Source organism: Alosa alosa, chromosome 10, assembly GCF_017589495.1.
Source record: "Alosa alosa isolate M-15738 ecotype Scorff River chromosome 10, AALO_Geno_1.1, whole genome shotgun sequence".
Classification (NCBI taxonomy): Eukaryota; Metazoa; Chordata; class Actinopteri; order Clupeiformes; family Clupeidae; genus Alosa; species Alosa alosa.
Genome location: NC_063198.1, coordinates 17,855,872 through 17,878,552, shown reverse-complemented (window position 1 = coordinate 17,878,552; position 22,681 = coordinate 17,855,872). Strand labels below are relative to the sequence as shown.

Here is a 22,681-nt window from a genome sequence, read left to right as displayed (position 1 = left end):
ATTCTAGTGTGCTAACCTCCACAACCCAACAGTATTCTAACAGTAGTATTCTAGTGCTTAATCTCCACAACTCAATAGTATTCTAACAATACTCTATTCTACAGGACTATGCATTTGTCATGGATAAGATGAAGGGTCTGATAATGGAAGGCAGTGTTTCCCACAGAATGGAATTGTATTTGTGATGGTAGGTGAAGGGGGGTGGGGGTGGGTTCTGTGTTGGAGTCAGTAAGATGAACAGCCTATAATTATGCAGTTATACTTGCCTTGCACGACAAGTCCTGACAAGTAGCTGTAACGTAATAGTGTGCTAACCTCCACAACCCAACTGAAGGAACTGTAGGGGGCGATGTGGGTCGAGGTAGAGTGAGTGTGTGGCGAGCAGGCAGAGCCTCGGTCAGAAGGTCAGAATAGTATGGAGTGATGACACGGAGATGGCAGGTTCCGGTGCAACACAAGTGAACTTTATTTGAGTTTCAATTCATCTGTTCTTTTGTTCTTTACTTGTATGTGTGCTGCATCAAAGAGGAAACAAACAGAAAATGAAGTAATCAGTGAAATGGGGTAAATCAGTACAGATCCCAACTCACAAACAAACCAATTGACATTTGAACAATAAACTGATCATATGAAGAGTTCAGATGCAAAACCCCCTAAATGCCATTTTTTTGAAAACTGAGTTAATGATATTGTGGGAATCCTGTCTAAATCTAGAATATGTAAATGAAATGTTTTTGTAATTTTTTTTTAATAAAAACCGCTCCCCGCCATGTCTAAAAATATCTGTTTAAAATCAAAACCCGCTAAACGCCACTTCACTTTAACAGCAAAAGCCCCTACTTTCAACAACCAATCAGAACGTGACCTGGACTCGCTTCATGTGCGATAACACTTGTAAACAAAGACGCAGCCGCAGCCAAAGTCTTCTCAGGAAAGCTAACTTTATCCAGTGAGTTTCTGTGAAATGGCAGCTACTTGGAGGCCTAATACTGACATTGATCACGATGGAATGAGTGAGCCTGTCCTCCAGACAGTGAATGGGCGGAGGAAACGCTGTGTTGTAGAAAATAATGGTCGGTATTTAGCGAAAATACAGCAATATAGTGGCAAAAACGCCGAAAATGCAATAGCCTGCAACCATAACCGACTGATGTGCACCGCGGCAAACTTAACAGCGATCGACCTTGCTTACTTCAAAAAACAGCTGTACACAGCCAAAGACAAGGTGGCACAGGATGCCATACTTCTGTCCCACATGGACATCATGCCTGTTAAACGGAGGAGGGAGGTTGACGAGGGGACGAGACAACGACAGAGGGACGTGACCATCAAATACTCCGTTTTAAAGGAGGACAAAACAAGGGTTCCTGTCTGCCAGGCGTCTTTCCTCAGCATTTTCTGTAAGTCAACACAGTGTCTTCCTTCACGAGTTTGTGCTGTCTGTTGCACGCACACACACACAGAGAGAGAGAGCCCTGATCATGTTGTTAGTCCAACTCAAACTGATGTATCTTTATGATGTGAGTCGAGGCTTTGCTATTCCCTATGGCTACTAGCCTGTATTTAGGCTACAGCCTACAGTAATGATATGTCGTTTTTGATGACAGATACAGTGTTTCCCACAGAATTGAATTCTATTTGTGGTGTTAGGTTTGCAGAATTAACTTGAATGCAACAGTTTTTCGCAAATTAGCACAGCGTGGTTATGATGCTAACCAGATTTAAGCACAATTTAGCACAACCTGGAAAATCATTGTGTGGTGGTCAATGTTGATATTGTGGTGGGCTGCCACAAATGAGTCAATGTATGGGAAACACTGCAGATAAGCACACCTTAGCAAAAGAGTAGGCTAATAATAAGATGGGAGACAGTATCATTATTCAGTGACACTCACACTCACCCATCCCACCATAACCTTGCATACACATCACCATTATGAAATAAAAGAAAACAGTACATTTAAAACTGTCAATAATCAAGGCATGTTATTTATCTTGTGCATTCATTGTATACTTATAAAAATGGGGAAAAAAGACAAAGCATGTGATTTGAAATATTATGACATAATTTGCATGAATGAATGAATGAAGAAAAACTTTTCTTCCAATTCCTCCTGATTTTTCACAGTAAGAATGAACAGCCAGTCAGCTTCTTTTTTTTAATTCTCAACTCTCTCTCCCATTTATTGTCATTATAGGTGTCAAGAAAGACAAACTGGCATGACGCGCCCAGAAAAAAGAGGCTCAAGACCAAATGATGACGTAACAGCCAAGAAGGAGGTCATCAGAGGACACATCAAGTCCTTTGACTGCAGAGCAAGCCATTACGCCCGGCCTGGCGCTCCAGGCAGAAAGTATCTGCCTAGTGACCTAAGTGTTGCAAAAATGCCTCGCTTTTTTTGGAACAGAATCATCTCCAAGTTACATACTCACTGTATTGGAGCATTTTCATGTATGATTTCAACTTGGCCTTCGGACACCCGGCCAAGGATCTGTGCTCCACATGCGTGAGGTCCCGGATGGAGATGAATGACCCTACGTTAACAGATGAACAGAAGCGTGAAAAAATCCTCCTGTACTCCCTCCATCGCCAACGCGCCCGTCAGTTTTACAACCTTTTAAATGATGTGGGTGATTCTTTCACTGTGTGTTTTGATGTCATGGAGAACCTTGTCCTGCTGAAGTCTGCCATAGGTCAGACATACTACTCCAGACAGCTCTACTTCTATGTCTTTGGAGTGGTGCGTCACCATGGCAGAGGAGAATCGCAAAGCAGACACGACATCCACCTCTACACCTGGCTGGAGTATGAAAACTCAAAGGACAGCAACATGATTGCCTCAGCCCTGCAACACTACTTCACAGCTGTAGCTGCAGACAACCTCTCCCTGTGTCAGTGCCTCCGCCTCTTCTCCGACTCCTGCTATGGCCAAAACAAAAACATCAATGTGCTGTCTATGCTGTTTGCCCTCCATTCACAGTTGTTTCCCCACCTCACCATAAACTATTTCTTTCCGGTCTGAGGACACAGCTTCCTGCCAGCCGACAGGGTGTTTGGCAGGATCGAACAGCACATAAGAAAGCAGGCCACCATTCTGCTGCCAGACGAGTATGCATCCATCCTTCACAGGCATGGCACTGTCCATCAGTATGGGAGAGATTGGCAGTGCTATGACTTCAAGAAAGAAGCCGCTGCCTTCTCCACCCAGCAACGATCCTTCAAAATTAGCGAGGCCAGAGTCATTCAGATCTGTGGGGATAGGCTGGATTGTAAGCCTTCATTTTCTGGGGATTTTACTCGTCATTCCATGCTGAGAAGAGGGAAGAGGTGGCTTGACTTTACGCCGGCTCCTCTACCAGATGTCAACTGTGTGAAGTTGGCGAAGAAGAGGGATGTGATGAAGTTACTGCATGACTTGGGAGTGCCTTCAGCTGTGCAGGCATTTTATGAAGAGGTGTTGTCAAGTGCAGGTGACGGGGACATTGAACAAGATCTGGAGGATGAGTAATCTCTCTCTCTCTTTCACCCACACACACAAATACATGCATGCTCTCTTGCTCTCTCTCACTCACACACATACACACACGTGCGCGCACACACACACACTTAAGTCAATGCACTCTTAGGCAGACACAAACACATACACACATAAGTCACGATAATGACAAAAATGTATGCATGTCTGTTTACACAGACACACAAGTACAGGCACAAACTCATAATGGCACACACACACACACACACCTAAAACAGGTTTGTCGTCTCAAACAATCTTTTGTTCATAATGTAAATTAAATTAATTTATTTATATATTTAATGTGACCAGACGGCCCTCAAGTCGGTGTCATGCCGGCCACACACCACCAAGAGTCGCTTCAGCACCCTCTGGTGGGCATGCACGGCTAAAAACACGGGGTTTGTCAACAGAAGCACATGGCCAACGCAAACGGCTTCAACAAGGCACGGCTGGCAGCCAATCATCGCCACCCACACCTGCATCGCATCAGACCTCGTTTGACCTCGGATTAGGGCTCCCCTTCCAGATCAGTACTTCAAGGTGCACAAGGGCCTACTGTACTACAGGTCCATCCGCCGAGGGGTCCACCGTGATCTACTGGTCGTACCCAGGACAAAGATCGAGGTCGTCCTGTCTCTGGCCCAACACCCATCCGATGGCTGGACATCTCGGCGCCCAGAATACAGAAGCCAGGATCCGGGACCGCTTCCACTGGCCAGGGCTGACTGCGGAGGTGAGGAATTTCTGCCAACGTTGCCCCACCTGTCAACGCACCTCACCTCGCCACCCACCTCCAAGCCCACTCATCCCTCTTCCCATCATTGATGTGCCCTTTGAACGGATTGGCATGGATCTGGTCGGCCCACTCCCAAGGTCAGGACGAGGACACGAGCACATCCTGGTCATCGTGGACTACGCCACCCGGTACCCAGAAGCCATACCCCTGCGGAAGGCCAATGCAAAGAGCATCGCGACGAGCTGTTCCTGTTGTTCACTAGGGTGGGCATTCCGAAGGACATCCTGACTGACAATGGTACTCCCTTCATGTCCAAGATAACGCAAGCTCTCTGTGGTCTACTCAAGGTTCATCACCTCCACACCTCAGTTTATCATCCCCAAACAGACGGGCTTGTGGAACGATTTAACCAGACGTTGAAGAGAATGCTCTGAAGGGTGGTGGATGAAGATGGACGCAACTGGGACCTTCTCATCCCATACGTTCTTTTTGCCATACGTGAAGTTCCCCAGGCATCGACGGGATTCAGCCCCGTTGAGTTGCTGTTCGGCAGACAGCCTAGAGGTCTCCTGGATGTAGCTCGGGAAGCCTGGGAGCAATGACCATCACCGTTCAGAACCACCATTGAACATGTCCAGCAGATGCAAGAACGTATTGAGAAGGTGATGCCACTGGTGCGTGCCCATATGGAGGAAGCCCAACGTGCCCAACAGCAAACCTACAATCGCCCAGCACAGCCCCGGGAGTTCAAGACTGGTGACCGAGTACTGGTGCTGATACCCTCTGCAAACTGTAAATTTCTTGCCCGGGTACTGCCAATGCCAATGCTGATGGATTATCTCGGTGCTGGTCAGGGTGGGCTGCCTCTGCTTGCCGGAAGTGTTCCTTTTCAATCTCACCTGCTGCCTCTTCTCCTTATAGAGCCTCTCTTCACCCCGGCTCGACACCTGGGGGGGGAATGTGACCAGACGGCCCTCAAGTCGGTGTCATGCCGGCCACACACCACCAAGAGTCGCTTCAGCACCCTCTGGTGGGCATGCACGGCTAAAAACACGGGGTTTGTCAACAGAAGCACATGGCCAACGCAAACGGCTTCAACGAGGCACGGCTGGCAGCCAATCATCGCCACCTGCATCGCATCAGACCTCGTTTGTCCAAGCACAAAAGGAGCAGCGCCGTCGAGGAGATGTGAGTTCTGGATTTTCTAACCCTCACTCCCATATCCGTTTTCCACAGAAGGCGCCTAAACAAAAGACGACCCACGGACGACTGGAGCCCCGACTGGCCGAAGCTGGTGTACAGTGGTGACCTCCAGCCTCCCTTCCTCTCCACAGTGGTGAGCCCCTCATCTGCACCTTGCCTGCCTGGCTGATTTCCCCAAGAACCTTCTCCCCCCGCACCGGACCACGACGAGGGGTCTTCACTTTCACCCACCAAGCTACCACAGTGTTGAACAGAAAATACACACCCGCGTTGTCGGGTTTTCACTTCATTCCTGCCTTCGGTTCATTCTTGCCCTGCTACATTATTTATTTATACTTCTTGGCAGAACATTGCTTGTTGCATGTATTTGTGTTAAAATTCATTGAAATAATACTGAAGTGCAATTAAAAAAACTTGATGTAAACATGAAAATCTTATTTGATTTAGTACTTTGTATCATTTGCTTGGAAAGCATAAAGTCTGCAGATGTGAAGAAAATAAACCTATTGGCGTTGTTTAAACAGTGTGGATTTCTAATTTCTTAAATGTTGACATGACTCTGCCTTCATTTATGAAGATGAGTGTTGGTTTTTCTTTGGGTATTGGCTACAATATGGTGCGATAATCTGATGATCATGGGTCCATTACATTAGATATGAATGTGCCAACCACAACACCAGCACTATTATAACCACCCCATATGCATGGCATAATAATTTTCAATGTTTCCAGTTGTATCTTTGGTGGTTTTGTAACACTTACCCATGTCTGTATGGAAAAAATGGATTTAGAGGGTTTTGCACACAAAGCACTAATGGATTTAGCTGGTTTTGACGCCAAAGAAAGAAAATATTTGTTAAAAACAGTAATTTGGCTGAAGTAACATTTGTGAACTTTACACAGTGCAGTGTTTTCCCTAACTAATATCCTTGTGATTTTAAATAAATCTAAGTTTCTCTACTTAAATACAAAGGCCTGATAAATGTCCTTTTTCTCAAAAAGTGTTCAAGTGGAGTTAGGGGGTTATGGCTATATAAGGTACAACTAAACAATACTTGACATCCCAAGTCAACCAACATCACCTAATCATCTCTCACATGGGACTCCAACACACCAAACCAAGAAACAAAGACCTTAACTTTACACATGATGGCAGAGCTACTCTACAAACTGATAAACATCACAAAAGTCATAGTGAGGGTCATTAAAGTGATGACTTACGTTAACTCAAAGACGCACACAGAGCAGGACACACTGGAGTGCTGGGTTGAGATGAACAAAAGAGTGAACTGAGGGCGAGCAAACAATTTATCCTGGTCTGAGCCCCTGCTCCGGAGCTACAGGGTTTCCCAGCAGGTAAACTGGGTGTGGTTAGGTGGCAGAGCCAAACAATCCTGCAATTTCTCCACAGCACTTTCACCTCAAGCCCTCCTTACACTGACAGACATTGGAAAGATTTGCAAAGATTTGGAAAAGATTTTTGAAAGACTTCAGTCTCAGACCCTCTCACATCTAAAGACAAATAGTAGTTTTAAGTCACAGACTATGATTTTGCAATGACTAGGGACCTTGCAGGGTCACTATTTACAAGACTGCAACACGATTCCTGTAAATTACCCATCGTGCAATAGATAAACAGGAACTGAAAAGTATAGCCTACTAAACTCAAAGTCGTATTTTCGTGTTTCTGCAGCATTGTTTCATGCGTGACATCCTTAACCGATATAGTCAAAGTCAAAGTCAGCTTTATTGTCAATTTCTTCACATGTTCCAGACATACAAAGAGATCGAAATTACGTTTCTCACTATCCCACGGTGAAGACAAGACATATTTGACCAATTTTAAGTCCGCAAGAACAAACATAACATTCAAGTAAACAAAAAGTAAGTAAATAAGTAAATAAGAGGGCACATATAATAATGAAAAATAAGAGCAGCAAAATTTTGTCCAAATTGTGCATAGACAGTCAATAAAATACTAGTGCAAATACTGTATTTGCAGTTGCAGTAGAGTTGTTCTGTCAAGTGGAAGAGCCGACTAAATATGTATAAAAAATGACAAATATTATAAGAATAACAAATAATTATAGGCTACAGCTGTGTCGGAGTCAATAAGATAAACAGCCCAGGGCTGAAATTTCACTCTTGGATTATGGTATTATGATAATTTGTTCAAGTCCCGCAACTCTAGCCATCATAATGCGAGAAATTCCGCATACACTTTTACAGCCTGTCTGATGGCGTTAATATAGCCTAATCATTAAGTGGCGAGTTGAATTGAACATAGCCTCATGCAGACGACACACACACGAGAGAGAGAGAGAGAGAGAGAGAGAACCACTTTGCGCTTACGCCAAATAGGCTACGCTACCATGGCAAACTTTTACATCTGGAAAAGAGCTCATTGGTAACGATCCTGCTAGCTCAGGTCACGTCAACACTTGATCCCAGAAAGATTGTCTTCGACATGTTAGTTTTTTGAACATTTATTGTATCTAATGACATAGAAAACATAATAATTTGCATACACATACCGCACAACTTTTATTCACTAGCGACTATAGCCTAAAACCCCGTCGGGTTGAAGGCGGGCTAATTACTCCATAGAATTACTCTCCATTATTTTCTTAAAGTGACAGGCACTCAATTACACCTACTTACTCATCAGCAATGTGCACTCAATTGGACCTACACACCACATTAAAGATATGCCTAAGTGTTATAGGTTAAACGTCAATATGAGGCATTCAAATTACTAAATATGTTTAGCTACTAGTAATTACTAGTAAAATGCTAAATGCATTATTAAATAAATACACTCTATATGAATTCAAAAATATATGATAGAAACATATCACATAAGCTATCATTTTCAGTGTGTGTTTGTGTGTGTGGAGAGAGTCAAGCAGAATCTAGGATGTCCACTGTTGTGAATGATCCCACTACAGTATATATTACTGATGACGTCAGGGTGGTGGGGGCCCCAAAATCAAACACTTTTTTAAAAAAAGTATCGAAGTATTGAAATCGCAATTCTTGACTTGATATCAGAATCGACCCCCAAATTGTGTAAATCCCCCCTACATGAATAACCTAAGGGGGGAATTCCCCCCCATTTTGAAAAATGAATTTGAAGCCCTGCAGCCTATAATTATACAGTTATACTTGCCTTGCACTACAAGTCCATATTGACAAGTAGCTGTAATGTTATAGTGTGCTAACCTCCACAACCCAACAGCAATCTATTCTAGTATGCTAATGTTGGCCAGTCACATTCACAGGGTGAAAATGTGTATGGGTAAACACACAACAAGAAAAACTCCAAGCATACATTTGACAATAAAATGAAGGGCTTTCCTAAAAGAGTACACCTGAAAACTTTTTGAAATTCTGGGGCAATTAGACATTTGTAAAGATGAACACTAATGGATGAAATATAAATATGATAGACGTAATGATGAAGGAAAAATAGTAAACAAAGAAGTTCCCCTAAATGTAATAGTGAGTCCCGGCATTCTTATTCTTGGCAACTGATGAGAGTGAATGTTGATTGGCTGATGTCATTCAGGTGCTGTTCAATGGTGTGAATCTCAAATGACAAATCCTAAAGCTCTAACGGGGATTCGAACACTCAACCTAAGAAACATCAGTACAAGGCATTAGCCCACTGAGCCACTGCCAATCCTAAATAATGGTGAAAATGTGTGCTGGCAAACACACAAGAAAAACTCCAAGCATACATTTGACAATAAAATGAAGGGCTTTCCTAAAAGAGTACACCTGAAAACTTTTTGAAATTCTGGGGCAATTAGACATTTGAAGAACACTAATGGTGTGCAAATGAGTAAGTCCAACAGTGCAACAATGCAGAAATAAAAGTAAAGTCTATATATCTATAGCCTATATCTAACTATTTTAAGAAAAGGTATAAGTGTGGCCACAGTTCGGCTGTGGCATGGAGGGAGGGGTTATGAATATGTGCTAATGTGCTAATATAGCACGCAAACAGTGAGTCAAAAAGACAGTGGTAAAAGTGGCTAGTGGACAGACAGTATCCAAACATGGAGGGGGTGAAGAGGCAGACAGACTATGCAGAGAAGTCCATCTCTCCTCTTAAGTTAAGTTAATTAGCTCGTCAGAATTAACTGACAAGTTAAGAATTTAAGTCAGAATTAACTTGTTCTGGTCCACCATGTCAGTTCTGAACAATTTATTAAACACCATTTTATTAACATTAATCATCTGCTGTTTCACACAACACTCATTTTCAGAGATTGCGCTTTTGGCTCTTTTTTGAGGTTGCACTAGACATTCTCATTGTCCATCGTTTTGAGCTGTCAGATAGGCTACTCTCCTGCCGTGCTCTCACAATCTTGTGCACACTCAAATGCGTTCCCAATTAAATGAAGTAGCAAAACGTAGTTAGATCTGCTGCAACTATCCCGATGAAACAAGCTGTTTTGACATTGTAAACGTTCTGTAAGAAGAGTGTAAAGCAGTTTGCAGTAGCCTAAAGTTAACCACAACGTTGTCTATTGCTGGATAAAATAGCGAGCGGCCTATGATAAACTAATAAATGCTCGGCGGGCCGGATTCAAGTGCGTGGCGGGCCACAGTTTGGACACCCCTAGCCTTAGAACTGCCACAGCGAAATGTCAAATGCTAACTTAAATAACTGTTATCATTGTTATAGGCTACTTTGCAACACTATCGTTTTGTCAAATCACAGTTGCAGTAGGCTATTTAGCTCAGCATGACAGAAAACACGCAGCGTTTTAGTCAGAGACGACTGTCATCTCGTCGGTCATGAAAACAAATGCCATTTACCTGCCTGCTAGTTAGGTAAGTTAACCTCTATATCGGAAAGTGACCCATTAGGCCTACCGCCCGTGCCCTATTTTTGTGTCGGCCTATGAGTCACTGAATATTCATTTAACCAATTAAATGGCGGATTCCTACGCAAGCACCCAGCCCATTTGGGCATCTTACTATATTTGTACCAAAAATAACATTGTAGCCTACCGTGATTTGAAGAGCAGTAGCCTAAACAGTGCTGCGTGTACAAAACCACTCCTTTACAGATCAGCTGGCTGATGCTGCTTTTGCCAGCTGCCCTGTTACGCCAGGTCAAATGTTGTATCATTATATTCAGACGAGAAAAATACGTTTAGATTCCCATGTGAACAGTTTAGGAAAAAAGTACCTATTTTGAAATTTGCTTTGCCATTTTTTCTACTGTCCCAGAGTTGTCCCAGACATCATTCTATTGTGTCCCGGAAGCATTTTTTATGGTCCCCGGGACGTCGAGACAAAAGTCAATGAAAATTGACACCTGGTGCTTTCTAGGCATATACTTACTTGAAACTATACTCTTTTGAGTGCAGTTACAAAGTAGAGCAGTCTTTCTGAAGATTTTTGAAGTTTCAAAGTGGTTCCTGGGTGCTTTGTGATATTACTGCACCCAGACAGCAATCAGAAGAATATAGTTCCAAGTAAGCATTACCACTTGCACATATTGTGACTACACAGCTCACAAGTAAAATTACAAGAAAGCTCAAAATTGACCTGACAGATTGAGGGCATCAGGATACTTAAATCAATAAACTATGCTGAGCTAGGTTAGCGAGTTTGTATTGGTCTGCGGTAATACATGCAATGGCAGAAAAGCTTTTACCCACTTAGTAAAGCTATTGGAGAAACAGTGAATAAGTCCATTTTTAAAAAATGGTGGCGTGGTCTTTTAAAACATACAATGAAATACTTCATGTTCATGTGGCACTTTGTTGTTGGTGCTGGAGGAGGGCTGCTGTCCCATTCCAGTCACAGTGTCCTGGAGTTGTTTTAGGTCACCTCTCAAATCATCAATCGAACTCCTGATGTCACCCATTGCCCTGCATCAAGAAAAAGAGACACATGAGCATTTTAGTGCATATTTTCTGAAACAGAATGCCACAGCACCTGACAATGGCAGTCAGTAAATATTTTAATATAAACCTTACATTTCAAGGGCTTAATTATCTTAACTAAACATGCCAATAGGCTCTTCTACTACTCTACAGGGTATCTGTACATTTTCCAAATGCAAATTTAAAGACTTTTTAAGACCTTTTCAAGACATCTAAATAGTAAAATAAGAAAGATGCAAACAGATCAACTTAACATGTACAATATTTTCTTCTGATTGCGAAAGCATTTGTTTTCTTTTTGTCAGTCCGTGGTTCCTTCTTTCGCAGCAAATTATCAGACGAGTGACAGAAGCACTGCGCATAATTTGACCAGCAGTCTTCGCGTCTATAGTTTGTGAAACCATGATGCCCAGCGCAACTCCAAAAAGGACAAATGAGCGTCCGGCTTGAGGCTGCGCCGGACAGGGCTTTTAAAATCCATAGGCTATGTCCTGCCTAAATTCGAACGTATGGCCACCCTATCACTAACTGGCTTACCAACTATTTCTCCCGCTCATTCTACCACTCAAGTAGGCTACCTGCATATGTCTCAGGCCTCGGCTACACCACGAAAACGTCAGGCATATTTGTACATATTATTACCGTTTTCACAGCTTTAACCACACCCGTAAAAAACATCTTCACTCTGCAACCATTACACTTCCTCCAGTAGCCTTATAAGTCACTTATACAATTGCGATTTTAATACACGAAAAACCGAATGAAGACATTTCACTCGCTCGCTCACTGACTTTCCCATACGCAAATTTAATACCTCCTTTCAAAAATTCGAGACATCCCAGACAATTTAAGACTTTTTTAAATCCATCCTGTGCAGACTAGCTACTAGTGGTTGTGTGATTCAAACTGCGGTGATTCAAAATACTATTAATTTGCGCTACGGTTCTAGCTTCTAGCTCATTTGGACAAGGTAACGTTAGCACAACTTGACAGAGCACCGGGAAAAAACGCCCCGCGCCTGGGAATAACGGCACAAAATGTTAGGCCTAACATTAACGTTACAATTTTTTTGCGAAAGAGGGGCAGAACAATAATCTAATAATCTATCTCCACCGTACTTTGGAGCAACCTTAGACATTGACAACCCAACACACACCAGTCCCAATGCAACTAGCTCTAGTGCTAACGTTACTCAATCACATCATATGCCAATCACCCTACATAAACGTTACACTAGTGTCACACTAGCTACTAGCTATGTAGCAGCTAACTAAAATTAACGCGCGCCCAAAATTTCTCAACCGTCTCTGCCGGTAGCTAACGTAGCAACTATTTAGCTAACAGCTAAGTTATTGATAGGCGCTAACGTTAACACTAATTTAGACCATCACGTTAGCATCAGTTAGATAGCTTCTTTTTTTTACCTAAGCGTTTTATTCAAACACACTTTACCTTTCTAGAAAAAAACATACTTATGTATAGCTACATCTGGATGGATACAAATAATTATCTTATTTCAACTTACCTCAAAACGTCACGAAGGCTCGTATTGATACTAGCATGTTCCTCCTCATCTGAAAGTGGTCACGAACTCCTTCGCCAAGCATTTGCAACCTCATTTGGCGATCGCCTTGGAGTGTTCATGGTTATACTTAACTGCTACTACAACTTGAAATAGAAAATAGTGGGAAATACAGTCTATGCTTGGAACCTACTGTCCGTGTCTGATCTGCTGACTGCAATGAACGTTAAAGAACGTTAACTCATCTATATCCCCGATTTTAAATAAGTGAGCCAGATGAGGTCCAATCATTCATGAGAATCGCAACATTCGATTTAATGTGATTGGACACTGCAGGTTCTGGCGGGGATTCTCCAACAGCAGCAAGCAAGGTTAAAGCTCAGATCTCAGATCAGTGGGTAAAAAACGAAGACGCATCAGTAGTGCAATTTAAAGGCACACTATGCAATTTTTTTTAGCTTAATTGACCTTCATTTAACAGCTTCAGAGTCATTGGAATGGTTATATGACTTTTTTCGGGTTGAATGGTGGCAGTCTCGCTTCCCCCTAGCGCCTGTGAGCGGAAAAACGACCCTTGCAACTGTGGGCCGGCGGCCTCAGTGTCAGGAAGTATAACAAGTGTAACGAATGGCTTTACTGCATTCAAATACACATACACGCTAGGCACCGGCTAGAAAAAGGTAGCGATGGAATTTCTCAGACTTTCGTTATGACAGAGCCACCAAAAAAGAAGCAAAAACCAAGAAAACAGTAAGGAAATTGCCAATACTGCATAGTTTACCTTTAAATTAACCCGGTCCCTTACCTTTCGCCAAATTACATAATCCAATGTCCAAACTGGGCTACCTTCACTACTGTGAACATTGTGATGACCTGGTGTCAAAATCCACCTTCTACAGGCATCGAAGGGATGTTTCAGAAGGGGTGAGTTGGTTCTACCTATCAACATTTCCTTTTTTGTTGTTTTAATAAATGTATTTACCTTGATGTTCAAAACTAATAGGATGTGATAATGGTGAAAATATGACTAGACTACACCACTGGTAGTGAGTCATACATACACTGTGTGATCACCCCCAAATGTCAATAAGTATCCTTGCCTATTTTATGTGGAAACTGCATGAAATGTTCTCATACCCTGCAAATCACTTGATGAGGTCACAACTACCTGACCTCATCAATGACTTTCTTCCACGTAAACAGTTAAACACAAGGCAAACCGCTCGGACCAGTGGCACTGTTCCTCAGGTGAGTTTTGACAATGGCACAAACCGATTAAACCGATTAAAAATGAACTGTTTCTCACTAATAGGTCAATACAGACCTGCAGAGAGAGCAAGATGAGCAAGAGCAAATTTACATTCTAGATGAAATGTTACAAGAATATTTACTGAATACCTTCTTAAACACCCAATAAAGTGAAAATATTGGCTTCACATTACTCATATCACAGCTGTCAATTAACAATTGCTATTACAATTCAACAATAATTGGAATTTCACGCTTTACAGCGTTTCCCATATATTGACTAATTTGTTGCAGCCCACCACAGTATCAGAATTGACCACCACAAAAATGATTTTCTATGCTGTAGCCTACTATTGAAATAGGACTAAATTAGAATAGAATAGTGTTAGAACACTTGTGTTGTTGAGGTTAGCCATAATGTTACAGCTACAGTTAAGAACAAAATGATTAATACCCCCTGGCAAATATTGATTTAATGTTGATTTTCTCTTGACCAATATGTTTGTTCTGACTGAAAATGACACCGTCACATGCCAAAAGGTTGATAGACAATGTGAGAGAAACATGGAATCAAAAAGTAGTGTGTTCATCTTTAACATTTTTATGAAAAACGGCATGTCAAAATTATTCATACCCTTTTTAAATCAATAGAAAGATCTTTATTTGCATTCACAGATCTCAAAATGGTTCTTGTGATATCTACTATCTTTTTTGACGGACTGAGGTCTGGACTCTGGCTCTGCCACTCTAAAATGTTGGTATTCTTCTCTGTTCATTTTCAGTCAGAACAAACTTATTGGTCGAGAAAATCATTAAATCCGCCCCCCCCATACACCTACCACCACAAATACAAATTAATTCTGTGGGAAACACTGCGTTATAACTTAATGCTACTGTACAAAACTCCTGCTTTAGGTGGACACAAGTAAGCATGGAGACCAGAGTTGTGACAGTGAAGACATCATAGAAGACGAAAAGGTGAACATTACAAGCGTTCAGACTTTAATGATGGTAATCAAAACATGCACTGCCATTCAAAAGTTTGGGGTCACTTAGAAATTTCCATTCCACTCCATTATAGACCGAATATCAGCTGAGATCAGTTGCATTGTCATTTCTTTTTTTAATTTACGGTTCTGTGTTATTCAGATGAGCATATCCCTACCCTCAGACTCTGACTCCTTGGATGAGCAGGTAAACACATTTAGATTTCATATTTAATTTGTATCTGTAATCATGATGAATAAAACTATGTTCTCCAAAAGTATTGTAAACTCTCCAGTTAAACATTCAATTACATTTAAACTACATTCATTTCATGCAATCTGCACTCTATTACTTCTACACAGTCTATAAATGAGGATCCAGAGATTCTCAGTGACTATGACAGGGAGTAGCTTGAAGAAGCTAGCGACCCCATGGAGCCTTCAAGCACACACAATGTAATTGTGTTCCTTCTAATGATGCTTTCCAAATGGAAATGTTTCTTTACAGTTTCAGACAGGGCATGTCTCACTTTTAGGGGTACTAAAAGCCTTTCTTCAGGCAATAGGCATGCTGTTCCAAAGTGAACCTCTCAGACACCTCGGCAATCTCTTCCCAAAATCGATGTACCTCGTCAGAAAGCACACAGGTTTTAATAAAGATGACTTTCAAAAGTATATAGTCTGCCCTATGTGTAACTGTCTACACTTTGGATGAGGCAGTCAAGACTGTGTTAGATGAACGTGGCAACATTATTAGGAGGACTGCTAACACTTGTTACCATGTAGCCTTTCCAAGTCACCATCAAAAAAAGTTCAGGCAGAAATGTGGCACCATCTTGATGAGGTCTGTTTTGGGAAAGGGGGGAAAGGAGCACCTTTACCTTAAGAAGATGTACTGCTACAGGAGTATAATACAATCCATTAAGGATTTAGTGAATAGACCCAAATTTAGTGACGCCTGTGAAAAGTGGAGATCTCGCACTGTCCCGGAAGGGACCTATGCAGACGTTTTTGATGGCCAGGTATGGAAAGATTTCGGTGTAGTTGCAGGCCAGCCATTTTTTTAGTGCATCTGGCAATCTTGGCCTTATGCTTAATGTGGATTGGTTTCAACCGTACAAAGACATCCATGATTCTGTGGGAGTTATTTATCTTACAGTTATGAATCTGCCAAGGGAAGAGAGATGTAAATACAAAAATATCATTGTTGTCGGCATCATCCCTGGACCAAAGGAGCCAACACACCACATTAACGTTTTTTTAGAGCCTCTCGTTGCCGACCTGCAAAAACTATGGGGTGGGGTCTACTGCACTAACGGAAATGGCGGGCAGCTCCTAATCCATGCTGCTCTAATGTGCATTGCCAGCGACATTCCTGCAGCGAGGAAGGTGGCGGGATTTCTCAGCCACTTTGCCACAAGAGCTTGCAGTAAATGTACAAAGTTGTTTCCTAGGACAGCAGAAAATAAGGTAGACTTCTCTGGTTTTGAGGAAGATTGGCCCTCCCGAACAAACACAGAACACTGCATGTATGCCAAGAGAGCCAAGATGGCCAAAAACAAAGCCGAAAGAGCCAGAATTGAAGGCACATATGGGGCTAGGTACAGTTGTCTTCATGACCTACCCTACTTTGATGTAGTCCACATGCATGTTATTGACCCTATGCACAACCTATTAGAGGGCACAGCAAAAAGGGTCATGCAAGCATGGAAAGAGCAGGGGGTCCTGTCTAAAGACAACTTTGCAGTCCTTCAGGAGAGAGTAAATTCTCTGAAACTGCCAAGCAGCACTGACTCTGGTTTACCCTCTAAAATTGATGCTGGTTTTGAAGGTTTCACGGCAGCCCAGTGGAAATTGTGGGTTTGTGTTTATTCCACCTATGCACTGAAGGGAATCATACCTGAGAATGATTACATCATTTGGAGAATGTTCATTTCAGCAGCCCAATTGTTGTGTTCCCGTGTAATCTGTCAGAGGAACCTTGAGGATGCACACAGATGCCTTAAGATGTTCTGCACCTCATTTCAGGAACGATACGGAAAGTCATGGTGTACCATGAACATGCATCTTCATTTACACCTAAAAGCTTGCATTGAGGATTATGGGCCAGTTCATGGTTTTTGGTGTTTTTCCTTTGAAAGAGCTAATGGCACACTAGGTCAGTACCACACCAATAACCGTGATACCGAGCTTAATATAATGAGAAAGTGGCTCACTGAATGGCAGGTTGCTGGTAGCCAGCTGACATCCCCTTTTTCCTCTGAGACTTTTGATTTTGAGGTTCAATGCGTTTTCAGCACCAATCCCGTTGTGACATCTGAGCACTTTGAGGTCTTATATGGCCTTGCTCATGACCTGATGCTCACTAATTGGTATGAGTATGACAAAACTCTGGAAATAATGCTTCCTCCCGTCAGACAGAGCACAATGTCATTTGTCCAAAATTCTGCACTAATGTCCATGTTTAAAATCCTGTACCCAAGTGAAACAATTTTGAGAGTGTCTTTACACTATACATATTGTCACCGATTCAGTTTAGCTGGGGATGTCTTTTCGGCATCCAATTATCGTACTGGGTCCTCTGCACTTATCTGTGCTAAGTGGTTGAGATGTGATGCACTAACAGGTGATCCAATCATTGATCTGGCTGCAACGACACGCCTTGAGGGAGGATTCTGTTAAAGTAGCTGAACATGTTGCCGAAGTTAACTGGTTTGAAGAACATGGTGACAAGTGGCACTATGGTAACAACAGTACCTGCACTGTTTGGGGAACACAGTATGTCCCATGGTAACATGCTTCTTACATTCCCTTCAAAAGAATTCTTGGCCAGTGTGCTTCATGCTGCTGCAAAGTGGCTTTTTCTGCAATCAGAGAGGAAAGAGTTAATGTTGTAACAACAATTCCATCTGCAAGATGTGTTCAACTGTGATGCTTTGAATAGAACTTTGTATTCTTTGTATACATTTTGTTAGTCTTTATCCATTTTCCCGTTTTTTATCAGTAAGGCGTGAGGTTAGTTTCTGTTGTTGATTTTGTCTTTTGTTTTCAAGTAAATTAGTTCCACTCCAAATATGTAGTCTTGTTTGGTTTGTTATTTTGGTCTTTACCCATCCTGAAGTGTAAATAATGTTGTAATTTGAGTGTAATTCTAGATCATTTTAATGTTTAAATGTATATAATTTCTACTTGGTTCATCAATGAAATGTTTGCTTGCCCTTACTTGCTTTGTCAGACATTGCAAGACATTAACAAAATCACAGCACATATGCAACAACAACAATAAACTGTGTCTTTTCATAACCAACAATGTGATTTTATTAAGGAAGACCCTTAAAGCAACACCAAAGAACTTTCCCTCTGTCGCACGCACGCTATTTGTTTATCCAGCACCAGCTTTGCAAATAACGATGTCCACAGACAAGGTAGAATATTTTGCATGACTTATAAAAGTACGATGTATTGCGACATCAGATGCAAGTCAAATTTGTAGTTTCTTATGTCTCATTCCATCGAACTACAGATCCGCTACCCGATCTGGCAAACTTACATAGTGCGGTTATAGCCGATAGAGGGCTGCTGGGTTTAATGCAGAAGTGCCGTTCACCCTGTTACGAGTTGATGAACCACTGAAACGATTTTGGAAACATTATTTTAAGGTATAAAAAACTCTTTGGTGTTGCTTTAACGAGTGGACTGACCAATCGATCTGTAACAAAGACGTGACTTAGATCCCGTCTTGATGAGAGAGCTGACAGATTGCAATGTGTTTTTCCGATCGAATTTCCGTTTGAAATTTGCGACACACCGAACTAGGCCTCGGCAACCCGATCCCTCTGATGCGGCTCAGCTTTTGAAAATAATAATGAGTAGGCCTATTTAATTAAAATGTATTAATGTATCTGAGTAATTTATAACTTCCCACCTCACTTGACTCCGTAACCGTAGCCTGCACAATATTGTTAGGCCTACATTCGCAAACAAAATCACCGATTTCCCCCCATTTCAGTCAACGAGAACACTCGTCTTTAATAGTTATTGTAAGCGCTTGCTGTAGGCTAGTTAAGGAAAATGTCAAAAAAGGAAGCATCAGCGACCACAGCTTGCGAGCGCAAACACAAGCGGGCTGAAATGGGAAAGTCCGAAGACTGATTCTGAAAACGGGAAATGAACTGCCCGTTATATATAGCACACTGCAACGAGTTAGTATTGCTGTGTTAACCCTATTCCACTTGGATGTGAGAAATCTCTCACATCTGAAAAATATAAAGACAAACCTGCGCTCACGTTTAAGGGCAATTCCGCACAAAACTGTCACATCCATAACGCCAACACAATGCCATGGTAGGCTATTTAGTTGGCGTTATGGATATAGCCTATGACAGTTTTGCGTGGAGTTGCCCTTAAATAATGACATTCTCAATTCTTGCATGAACCTTCACCTCACTGAATATGAGCCAGCCAGACTCCAAGGCCATCACCAAATCTAATCTCTCTAATGTTCAATTTCGCCAATGACATGTCAATGAAAATTGAGTGTTGTGTTGTGAACTATGTTAGCCTACTTTGCATAGCCTACCAAAGGACACTGGGAAAATAGGGGATGATGTTTAGCTGCCTAAGGCCTACTTCTGTCATTCCACTTTACATTTCAAGTTACTTGCACATTACTTTTATGTGTAGACAACTAGTAGAAAATGGATTAAAAAACCCTCTGTTGGATGAAAATAGGCCTAACTGTATGTTAATTATACAAACGTTTTTTGTAACCGTCTTTATGTGACTCTTCTGAGACTAAAAAAATAAATAAATTTGGTAAAAGTGTCTCTCCAGGCAAAAAAGGTTGCCGAACCCTGGCCTAATCAATCATTAATCTATCCACTATCAGTAGCTAACATGTTTAAATAGAATAGCCCAACACTTACCTCAGGGATTGAACACTCCATCAAACTGGTGAAGTGATTCCAACGTCCTGTCTCTGATGCTTCGTCTTCAAAGCCCCACGAAAAAATCTGGCTATATCAAACCGTAAAAACAGCAGAATAAATTTTAGAATATACTATTGGAGTTAAATAGGCTATAGACCTAGGCCCAAAACGTCCAGACTAGACCTCGACATGGCTGCAACATCTGAACCTAATGAGTTTTTGACAGACGGGGAAGGCGGGAAATCCTTTATACCGCTCTGGCTTAGTCAGCATTTTGTCAAGATAGGCCATTGGTGTGGAAACATAAATAGGTAGACACATCATACTAGGCTTTATTAGGCTACAGCCATCCAACTATGAAGGGTCCACAATAAATAGCCTAGGACCAGAGATATTAAGCAAAAAAGTGCGAAAAACAGGCTATTTGGAAAACTAACTGTTTAAATTATCTTCATGAAATATGTGGTTATATTAACTTCAATCACGCCATCTTCAGTCCCTGTTTCAAGTTAACATGAGTGTCATTAATAATCACAGGATTAAATAATGAAAATTAAATGACCTGTACGGATTAGATGTAGGCTAATACACGCAAATGAACTGATTTTTTTATCGTGCATGCATTAACACTTCTGATGCGAACTATGGCTTATGATTCGTGTGCCACGCTATTAAATAAAATTTAACACAGCATCTTCAATTCTCACGGTTGGACCAATTACAAATGCTAAACTAGGCCTGTAACATATTTTTAATTCTGTTTGAACTTCCATGGTAAACATGTATGACTCCTCTAGTCAACAGGTTTCAAGTATCGTCTTTGTATAAATCGAGTTTGAACTGAGAAAATAGAAAAGTTACAATTGTACAGTTTTCCTCTGTTAGCCTTGTGATGCCTAGGCCTACCGCAAAATCCATTAACTGTGTGCGACCTGTGCTTTGGGTATATGCACCCCTGATATCTGATCACCAAATCAGGAGGCAAATAAATCAATATTTTAACTGATTCTTAAAAACTCAGGATATCATCAAATATGGTCCTGATATGCTGCGTAAAAAATATCCGGTCAACATATCCCCTGATTCCTGCTTATTTCGCCCAGTGCTTTTTGAACACCATCTCAAGAGGCTTATGGCCTGATTCCACATGTACCGTCTTACCATAGATGTACTGGTTAAATTTCTCACAGCCATAGACAATCGCTAAAAGCTCTTTTTCAATTTGAGCATATCTTTTCTGACACTCAGTAATAGACCTTGAACCAAAAGCCACAGGGTGTCCATCTTGCAGTAACACTGTTCCTAAGCCTTCAGAGCTTGCATCTACTGACATTGTCAACTCTTTGTTGACGTCGAAGTACTTTAACACCGGAGCGTTGCTCACTAGTGACTTGAGTCTTGTGAAGCTCTTTTGTTGCTCTGGCTCCCGCGTCTGACAAATTCGGGGATGAATTTTGCCAGATACTGAAGCATACCCAAGAACCTCATTAGAGCGGCTTTGTCCTCCGGTTCTGGCATACTCTGAATCGCTCTGACTTTCATGGTCTGGTTTCAAGCCATCTGCTGTCAAAATGTGTCCTACGTAGCGAACTTCAGTCATCCTTAGTTTGCACTTATCTCTGTTCAATTTCAGATTGATGCTCCTGATTCTGTCCAGCAGTTGTCTTAGTCTTTCGTCATGTTGTTCCATGTTTTCACCCCACACTAGAATGTCATCCACTATATTCACCACTCCCACCAAATCTTCCAGACGTTGTGCAATGCATTTCTGAAAAACTTCTGTAGCGGAAGATATGCCAAATGGTAGTCTCAAGAAGCGGTATCTTCCGAAAGGGGTGTTAAAGGTGCACAGCTTGGAGCTCTCTTCGTCCAGCTGTATCTGCCAGAACCCATGATTGGCATCTAGGACAGAAAATATTTTGGCATTTGGCATTTCAGCAACAATTTCTTTAACTGTGCGCAGTGGGTAATGTTCTTTGCGTATAGCTTTGTTCAGGTCTTGTGAATCAACACAAATTCTGAGTTTGTTGGGTTTAACCACTGTTACCATGCTGTTCACCCAATCTGTAGGCTCAGTTAGCTTCACAATGACTTCAAGACCTTCCATTCTATTTAGTTCATCTTTAACTCTGTCCTTCAGTGCTACAGGTACTTTCCGTGGTGGGTGAATGACTGGAGACACATCTTGGTTGAGCTGGATACGATGTAGTCCCAGCACACATCCTAGGCCAGTGAACAGGTCTTTGTATTCACTCAGTATGTCATCTTCTTTTTCAACTTTGAACACTCTTTTGATGAGTCCCAGTTTTGAGCATGCATCTCTACCTAAAATTGCTGGTGAGTTTCTATCTACGATCTGAAATTCTAACTGAAACTCCTTTACTTTGTGGTAGCATCTTAGCGTTGTCTTACCTTTTGGCTCCATCTTGTGGCCAGAATATGTAACGAGCTTGCCGTTAGACTTGAGCAGTGCTGCTTTCTTGTTCGATATTTTTTCGTCTTTATATGGCAACACGTTGCACTCTGCTCCTGTGTCTAGTTTCAATGTAAGTAAGCAGTTGTTTATTTTCAGTGCTTGTGTCATTTTCATGTGTAGGGACTGTGTCCACTTGTTTCAGACATGTGTTAGCTGCT

The 22,681-nt window shown here is 41.8% G+C and overlaps 1 long non-coding RNA gene across 1 annotated transcript; it reads right to left on the bottom strand.

The window, feature by feature from the left end:
- Nucleotides 1–476: 476 nt before the first annotated feature.
- On the bottom strand, nt 477–13,120 carry LOC125301966. Its single transcript, XR_007194817.1, has 3 exons — nt 12,889–13,120; nt 11,209–11,348; nt 477–515 (listed from the first exon to the last, which is right to left on the bottom strand). It is a non-coding gene; the product is annotated as an uncharacterized LOC125301966 (long non-coding RNA).
- Between the last annotated feature and the right edge of the window lie 9,561 nt (nt 13,121–22,681).